We start from the raw sequence: 9,827 nt of genomic DNA, 5'->3' as shown, positions 1-9,827 counted from the left end.
GTATATTGATCAAATCTGCAGATGATGCAACATTAGGAGGGCTGCAAACATTTTGGAGGATGAGATAAGAAGGAGGACAAATGCAAAGTACTGCGTTTATGACAGAACAATTCAATTCCTTATTAAAATGACTGGCACTGCCCGGTTAGGCTGCAGTACTACAGAAAAGGACCTGGGCATTATATTGGACTACAAGTTGTATATAAGTCAAGTGTAGATTCTTCTTTTTTTTTTCTTTTTTCTTTTTTGGAACAAGTTAGTAACATACTGGATTGTATTAGCAAGGGTGCAGCCTACAGCTCAAGGGAAGTGATTCATAGGCTAAATTCAGCAGCGGTGAGGTCTCATCTGCAGTACTGAGTCCAGTTTTAGGCACCACACTTCAAAAAAGACAAAAGCAAATTGAAAAGAGACCAGCAGAAAGCAACAAAAATGAATAGAGGTCTAAGAAACATGCTTTACAAGGAAATGTTGGAAGACATTATTTAGTCCGGGGAAGAGAAAACATCAGGATTTGATAACAGTCTCCAAATATATGAAAAGTGGTTAGAAAAGAAGTGAAAGACACTTCTTTGTGGCTGTAGAGAACAGGACAAGAAATAAGATTAAATTTCAACAAAGGAAATTGAGAGTGGACGTTAGGAAAGTTTTCTATGGTTAAGCACTGGGACAGATTACCTAGAGAGACTGTGGAGTTTACATCCTTGGACGTTTTTAAAAAAAGGTTAGACAAACACTGGATGAAATTATTTAGACAGGGATGATCCAGTCTTGAGCCAGGGATTGCAGATGACCTCCTGACGTCCCTTGCACTCCTCTTTTTCCATGATCCTATGGTACAAAAGGGTCTTGACAAATCAGAGAACCTGAATATAGACAAGAAAATGAAATTCAACAAAGACAAATGTAAGATGTTACACCTAGGAAACTAAAACCAAACATGCATACATACAGATGGGAGATAACCAGTTGGGCAGTAGTGTTGCTGGGATGGATCTGGGAGTTATGATGGGTCACAGATTTAACAGGAGTCAGCAATGCACCAATGTTATGCTGTCACAAACCAACACACATGCAATTTTAGGCTGCATCAATAGGATTATTGTATGTAGGACAAAGGAGGTAATATCATTCATTCTACCTGGTGCTTGTTAGGTCTTAGCTGGAACTTGTGCGCAGTTCTGGGCTCTGCAATTTTAAAAAGATATACAGAAACTGGATAGGATCCAGAGACAAGTGACAAAGATGATAAAGGAATTGGAATGCAAGCCATACAGGGAAAGGTTGAGAGAACTAAGTATGTTTAGTTTGGAGAAAAGGAGATTAAGTGGGGACCTGATAGCAGTTTTCAAATATTTGAAAGGTTGCCATAAAGAAGAGGAAGAACAACTGTTCTCTCTTGAAACAGAGTGCAGGACATGAAGCAATGGGTTTGAACTGCAGCCAAACAGATGTAGATAAAATCTCAGAAAAAAGTGTTACTATTAGAATAGTAAGACAATGAAACAAGCTGCCCAGGGAAGTTGTAGGATCTACTTGGAAATTTTTAAGAAGCTGAATAAGTACGTGTCAGGTATGGTTTATGAATAGCACATCCTGTATTTATGCAAGGGGCTGACTTAGATGCCCCATGAGATTCTTTCTTCTCTCTGATTCTATGATTATCTGAGGTCATGAAGTCAGCTGAGGATCTCAACTATTGTATTTACAATGTTAGGCCTAATTTTAAACACCTAAATAATCCCACCACTTGAAGTAGGATTACTCTCATACTTGAAGTTAGGCATAAATACCATGCTTAACTGGGGTCCTACATGGCATGGCAGCTTTTGTGCAAACTGTATCTCAAAACACCAACCATGTAGAAATAGAATGTTAAAAAAATAATGGCAGAGGAAGAAATAGTTTAGAAGAGATGTGAAAAACGTGATAAGCTAAGAAGGTGTAACACTAAAGAAAGAACTGGTGTTACTGATTTCAGAACTTGCAGAGGAAAATGTTCTACACCAACTTTGCTGATATGGACTGAGAAAAGGAGCCAAAATTGAAAAAAATGGACTGAAAGGAGAGGCAGGTTTAAAAAAGAGGCAATTTTCAACTCAGCAGGGAAAATAATGGAGAAATTGTAGAACTCTTTGAAGATATGGACGGGATCATGTTTCTGAAGGTGTAATTAAGGTATCTCTAGAGTTAATAATTACTACCTAAAGTAAACATCACTTTGTCTAAGTACTATTTTTTTAGTTGAAAGTATTTTTTATATAATTATTTTGCTAGTATAATTTGCCTAAATGGAATATTTATAAGCATATGTTCTGACAATGGCTAGGCAGGTAGCTGATAGTGATTGCTGCTACTGAGCAACTAATTGCATGTGTCTTACAGTACCTGGCCTGGTTTTTCTTTTTTTGTCTCATCCACACATTGTTACATCTTGCCTTTTAAACCGTAAGCTCTTTGAACCATGGCATCATTTATTATATTTTTGCACAGCGCCTTACACAATATGCCCTAACCAGGTGAAGGACAGGTGCTCCAATAATATAAAAACTAAATAATAATTAAAATATTCCGAACAGAAAGGCACACTATTGGGAAGATAACAAATTTATATAGGGTAGGCTGAGAAAAAAATAGTTCTAAAAACATCCTCTTGGCTCCTGAATTACAAGTTTCAAAACCTTGAGTCTATCTGATCCTCCCATTTTACCTACCTTAACATTGTTGATCTAGCTCCAATAGCCTTGAGGTAGTCAGTTCATTGACAATTGTACCAGTACTTTTGAAAAGAATGTTACATTATTAAAGTTTGCAAGCTGCTACAGACAGATTTAGTTGCTATCAAGATACAATAGATTCTCTTAGTACAAGAGTGTTAAGCCCATCTTAAATGGGGAGACATTTTAGTTTCTTATTTAATTAAGCAATAAAGGACAACTGTGAATGAATGCATTCCAGTGCTATTTGTGCATTCCTTGGATGTCTTATGAGAGCACAGCCAAAGGTTGCTTTTAGTCACCTGAGAAGTGTACTAAGGTTCCAGGAAAGCCTATTACTCTTAAAAGTATACTTAAAAACTCAGAGGCATTTGAAACATTACACTGGTTTGTTTTGGAAAATAAATATTTTCTATGTGGTAATTTGAGCTCACAAATGAAAGCTCAATATCCTATTAGAAACGTAATTATCCTCACAATATTAAACAGGCAGAAAATGGAGGATCTTGCCTAGTAAAGTTAAGTGACTTGCCCCAAGTCACAAACACATGATAAGGCTAGACATAGAACCACAACTTTCATAGAACCACAACTTAGTGATTCTCAATCTAGTATCCTAATGTCTAGTTTACATACTAAGTATTTCAGAAAAAGCACATGACATTTTTTTTTAAAAAGCAACCCTTTATTGTTAAGACACACTGGGTGTGTTTATATGACATGCTTTACTGTGCATTAGACTAATCTAATGCACAGTAATGTGTCAGTGTTTACACATGTGCAGCAATTACTGCATAGTAGTTTAGTCTAATGCACCATTTTCTAGTACCTATAGCTACAGGTACTAGAAATCAGCACATTAAACTAATACACGAAAGTGCATGTACAGATGCTGACAAGGAGTAAATCAGGACCAGGCCTGATCTCCACATGGCTGTGAGAGATGTCCTAGCAGCTGGGCAGCTTCCCCGCAACCATATAGAGTCCAAAACCCATCCTGATCTCCACATGGCTGGGTGGCAGCTACCCAGCAACTGGAAAAGCATTCTCCTGCCCCACAGAAATTGGAACCAGCCCCCTGTGCACCCTGCCAGCCCAGGGCTGGCACATGGGGAAGCCTGGAGCTACCCCTGCCAGATGGAAGAGGCAAAGCAGGGCAAGACCAGCCCTAACCTGTACTGCACCCATCAGGAGCAAATGTGCTTCCAAGTCACATGTTTAGATGAATGCAGGGGGACCAGTTTAATGACCCTGAATTTTCTGCATGTGTAGATGCAGGGTCAACTCTTGGGATGGGAGGGGGTGAACTGGGGTGACTGCCCTGGGCCCTGCACTTTGGGGGACCCTGTGGAGCCAGGCTGGCTTCATGTCTGGCACGCCACCCTCCACCCTTCTCACCATCATGTCTGGGCCCCACACAGGCTGATTTGCCCCAGGCTGCTACGATTGTCTCTGTATAGATGTGCCCACCGGAACTTACTTTTAATAAGACTTTTGTACAAGACTTAATTTTTATCTACTAACAAGCATATGCATAGTCATTTATTACAGGTTGGTATTCCAGAGCATTAAGGTGCCTACTCCTTTAAGGGCAGAAACTGACTAGACAGAGGGCCCTAGGAGCCAGACAGAAACCCCACAGGTGCAGGTTACTATGGCAGCAGGCTAGTGAGGGAATTAGCCTGCACCTGCAGTCGGTCTGTACAGCCTTGATCCAACCAAATACACACTTAAACCAAAAAGTAGCATGCTATGACTCCAAATTAAAATCCACGGTAAAACTCCTATTGACTTCAATGGTGTGGAATCGCATCTAGTGTGCATCCCACTGATTTCAAGTTTAACATAACTCATGGAGTTATGTTACACATGTCCTTAAGTGCTTTTCTATAGGACCCAATACAGGTAATTTAGGGCCACATCTAGATTACATTTACATGAGATCTGGGTGCTTACATTTCAGCATAATGAAAACTTAGGTGCCCTTACCCCTTATTTTGACTGGATAGAGGTGTTTTACAAGATGAATGAGGAAAAGCAGGCACTTTTAAAGAGGAGACATGTAGGCTGCCTATACACATGCTCAGAGGTGGCGGGGTGTTTTAATTAGAGAGGTTCCCAGGCAGCCACTCTAATTAAAATGCCTCACCATCACATGTATTAAGCCCCCACATGTTTAAAAATTGCCGCAGAATGCTTTATCTCAAGGGCAGGCAAAATATGGCCCACGGGCTGGATCCGACCCATGAGGCCATTCTATCCAGCCCACGGGCCCCCTAAAAAATGAATCCATCCCCCTCCCCCCCTCCACTGGCTGCTCAGCACCATTTGGTTCCCAGCTGCAGATAAATATTAATTTTCTAAATTTTTGCCTGCCCCTGCTTTATCTAAACCTCATTTGACAAGGTTTAGTTAAACCACCCACAGCCATTTTAAAACGTACAGAGTCTGAACGTGATACCGCAGCAATGCTGTAGCATTCTTATTAGAATATGGAGCTGGCTCGATTAATGAAGACTGCTCCAACACGTTCTAATTAGAACACCAACGAGCACATTTATAGGCAGCCCTAGAGGTCACAAGTAGGAAAAAAGAATCACAGGAGTAAGTCTTAATTCCTCATTCAGAAGCTTAGGACCCTGACTGAGGATATGCAATAAATACTGTCATTCACTTGCAATCAAGATCACCAACTCCTTTTTTTTTTGAGAGCAGGCACCTGACTTCCTAAAATCCTAGTGGTTAGAGAACATACCCCTTTTGTCCAATATCCTAGTGGTTAGAGCACTCCTCCAGGAAGTGGGAGACCTGGGTTCTAAGCCACCCTCAGCCTGAGGGGATTCAAATCCACATCTCACCATTCAAGTTGCTGCTTTAATTATGGGGCTAGAATAGACTGGGTGATGGTAAGGGCACTGTCTATCCCTCCTGTTGAAGCCAATCACTGGGCAGTCAGGAGTGTGAGACAGGGCTGGAAGAACAAATAAGGGAACATATCTTTATAGCTTAGCGGTTACCGCATTCCTCTGTGAGGGGGAGGCTTGGGTTCAGGTCCTTCTGGACAGAATTCTAGGCATTTTGTGTTATACAGTTGTTAGCTAAAAAACAGAAATAACACTGGAATGAGTCTCTCTCTGGGACTTAGGCACCTTTCTAGCACCAGTCAAGATTGCAAGCATTTAGGTGCCTAGGTGATCAAACTGGATGGTTTCTGAAGCCCCAGCCTGTGGGCCTCAGGAAGTTTTTGGTTCAGAATTATAGAATTATAGAGCTGCCTGAACTTATGTGCTTATGAAATGTTGTTTACTTGTGGAGCAGACCAATCTGGACTGCTCTTTACAGTATAAGTGCCTACAGAATCAAAGTAGAATTTATGCAAAATTTAAGCATCTGCCTGGATGTGGCTTGTAATCTTTGCATGTATCAATTTTCACTTGTGTAAAACAGGAACAGTCATGATTACCAACTTTTCAAAAGTATTTTGAGATGTACTCTATAATTACGAAGTATTCTCTATTTAATAACAGCTTCTGATCCAGCTGCAAAGAAGCAACAGAAGAGAGAGAGCCTGGGATGTTCAGATTGCTGGGCTCCACAGTGAAAAATCATTTTTAAGTGTTAAGTACAATTACTATTATTACTATTTTAACATTCTCTACCTTAGTCTTCCCTATCTTTTTAAAGCTTATGCAATAAAGAACAAAGACCTCTAACAACCTTTCAGCTTTTACTTTTATTTAAATCCAAGAGAACTGACGGTGCTACTTCTTTTGCAAACAATCATTATTTCTAAAAGGAATGTACCTTGGAAATGAACAGTGAAGAGTTCTTTCAACTCTGTACACATCACTGCCACAATTCATTCCAGTGCAGGAAAGCTGCCTTGTACTTATGGAGACAATGAATAGAGTTGTTACTGGGTTATCTTCCTGAAAAAAGTGTATGTACAGAGAGAAGGAGGCTGTAAAGTAAGGTTAAAATAAGAATAACCAGTTTGGGTGACTGGATATAAAAAAAGAGTGAAAAGTAGAAATTAGATAAAGGCACTGTGACTCCCAGTTTGTCTACGTATCTTTTCTAAGGGACATTCTTTGGGAATGGATTCACAGCTGTGACATAATACTTTATACTTTTAGTCCTTCTCTTAGTTTTTCTGTTACATGTATCACCAAAAACCCAGCTAGCCAGGCACAACATTGTTTTCGACCATGTATATCCAAAAAGCAGAAATTTATATAGAACTTTTTATGAGAGCACCTCAAAGGTGTTTGGAAATGTAAACTATCACTGTAATGAAGTTGCCTAATTATTGGACAGTATATTATCTCAGTAAAGCACCAGTCAGTAGAGGGCTCCATATTCTCCAACTACAGAAAAGGGAAGAATGCCATGAGGTCACTAAGTACTGTGGTTAGGAGAGAGCTGGAGAATGTGAGTAAAAGAAGCAGCAGCCCAACAACTGAGAGTAGAGAGAAAGACCAGGTAGTATACAAACCTGGTAAAAGGAGAGCTAACCACAGGTGGCACAAAGCCAGCCACAAGCTGCAACAGGAAGACCCAGGGGGCAGTGTTTGGGCAAGATAGCATGAAGGGATCCCAACAAAGCTCTTACTCCTATTCTCCTGTTTTAGACAGCCTTAGGTGCAAGTTAGGAGCTTTTGCTTATCTCTACCTTTAACAGTAAGAAAATTGTGACTAAGTTATACTCTTTCTGCTTTTACTAGCCCTAATAATTTGCATTTACTCAAAGTGTGCACATTTTTATAGGAAATCACTGAGGGTTACCTCTGAAGTGCTCATAGCACTTGCCTTCAAGTATATGATGCGCTCAGTACAGAGGGAGAGATTTACTACAGCATTATTAGGGTAAAAATAGAGGTCATTGCCAAATGAAGTGTGTGACCTGTGGCAAAATGTGTCCCGCTATGGCTGATGTGGACATGTTCCCCTTGCCAGGGATTCCCCACGTCCCTTGCTGGCCCATGCTTCCTTCCTGTGACCCATGTCAGGTCCCATGATGACCTATGCATGACGCAGAGGCATGGCTCAGCATGGGTCCTGCCATGGAGTGGTGCAGAAGTATGGGCTATGTGGAAATCCCCAGCACCCTGCGTCTCCACACCAGAACCTGTTTCAGGCTATACTTCTGCATGAAGCACAGATTGGCATGAGTCCTAGCAAAGAGGTGTGAGGCAGGGTGGAAAGCAGGGACTCTCTGGGGGTGCATTTCTGTAAGCGTGGGAAGCCTGCATGGGTCCTAACGTGGAGGAACAAGGCCACACAGGTCCTGTCATGGAGGCACAGGGCACTGGGAATTCCCTGGGTCCCTGCTTATGGAGATGTGAACCTAGAGATCCCAGGGCTGGTCTTAGTTAAACAGGGAACCCCAAGTTTCCCTTCTTATGGAGAGGCACCATGAGATGCTCTAGGGCAGTCTCTATAAGCAGGAAAACCTGGGCAAGTGCTCCTGGGGCTTGAGAGGGCCAATCCCGGGTGGGAATTCCCAGGGTGTGCAGGATCAGGCCCCTCAAAGCCCCAGAGCCACAGGGTGGCTGGAGAGTGCAGGCAACTCCAGGCTGCCTGCACTCTCCCACCACACAGCAAACAGACATTCAGCTCAATAAAGCAGCACTACTTTACACAACATTTTATCGTAGCCACTGATATGGTGGGACAAAACCTAGAGGCATCTATTTGATCACCATCTGTACTGCCATAAAAAAATTATGGCAGCACAGATGCAATGTCAAGAGATGCCTGTTTCTTCCTTCAGTAGTATTATTCAGCAGGGTTGGTTATATTAATAACCAGGGATCCTGGTTTTCTCTGTTAAAAAAATCCCAAATTCTCTAATACCCTCAAAATCCACATATGATTAAAAATCCACATCCATGATTAAAAGGAAACACCACTATATATATAGGTATTAGTTGAACACATCCCTGTTTTATTGATATATTTACAATTCAAAGGCAATTGGAAGCCTACCAGTGCCTCAATCATTATAATAAAATAGAATTTAACTACCTATATATTTTTGCATTGGATTTTGTTTTGTCTTTTTAGTATGGAAAATCAGTTCTCCCTGCCCTCTTTGCTCACCAGGATGTGGGTCTAACTGTGGCCATCCCTGCAGCTGCTTTTGGGTGAGCAGCATCCCTGATTATGCTGGTGCCCCTCACTCCTGAGCCACAGTCCCCTTATTCCCAACCTGCAGCCACCCGTCCCTGCCAGTGCCCTTAACTCCCAACCTGCAGTCCCCACCCCTCCCGGTGCTCCTCACTCCCAACCTACAGCCCCCCGTTGCTGCTAGTGCACCTCATCCCTGACCTGCAGCCCTCTGGCCCTGCCAGTGCCCCTCACTTTCAACCCACAGTCCCCTGCCCCACTTCCAGCTATGCTGACACCCCTCACTTCCAACCTGCAGTCCCCAATCCTTGCCAATGCCCCTCACTTAACCCACAGCCCTCTACCGCCGTAGCTCCCTGGTACCCCTCACTCCTGACCTGCAGCCCCCTGCCCCCCCAGCCCTGCCAGAGGGCCCTCCCTGTTGCACCCCCTCTCCCCGCCCCCGCCCAGCCCCATGCAGACTCACAGGATAGTGGTCTGTGGGGACATGGCAGCCTCCAGCATGAGGTGCATGCAACGGAAGCACAGGAAGAAGCTGGGACACCATAACACACACCCCTGTGCTGCCAGCTTAGGTTGCGCTCCACAGCAGCAGCATGAAGCCAAGCTTGGCTCTGGCCTAGACCATGCAGTGGGTAGCAGGAGAGCAAGGGGCTCCAGGCAATCTCCATCCTGCCTAGGCTGAAGTACAATGGCTGCAACTTGTGTAGGCAGTGGTAGAATAAGTCTGGCACCAGCACAGGCTGGAGGAAGGAGGAGGGGACACCTGTGGCACCCCTCACCCCAGGGTGGCCTAAGCAACCCTCCCCACCTGCTGGCAGCATCTCCTGGCTGTCCCACCCCTGCCCTGAGAGCACGGGCATGAGGCCCCAGGACTGCTGGCCTGGCCACGCATCTCCCTGCTGGCCCTGAAGGACCCCCCTGCCCCTGCCCCCACTGGAGGGTCAGGTGCCTCTTGGAAGCCCTGCTGGCAACAGTGTG

This window comes from Alligator sinensis, unplaced genomic scaffold (genome assembly GCF_000455745.1).
Source record: "Alligator sinensis unplaced genomic scaffold, ASM45574v1 scaffold777_1, whole genome shotgun sequence".
NCBI classification, from domain to species: Eukaryota; Metazoa; Chordata; order Crocodylia; family Alligatoridae; genus Alligator; species Alligator sinensis.
This window is presented reverse-complemented; position numbering follows the sequence as displayed.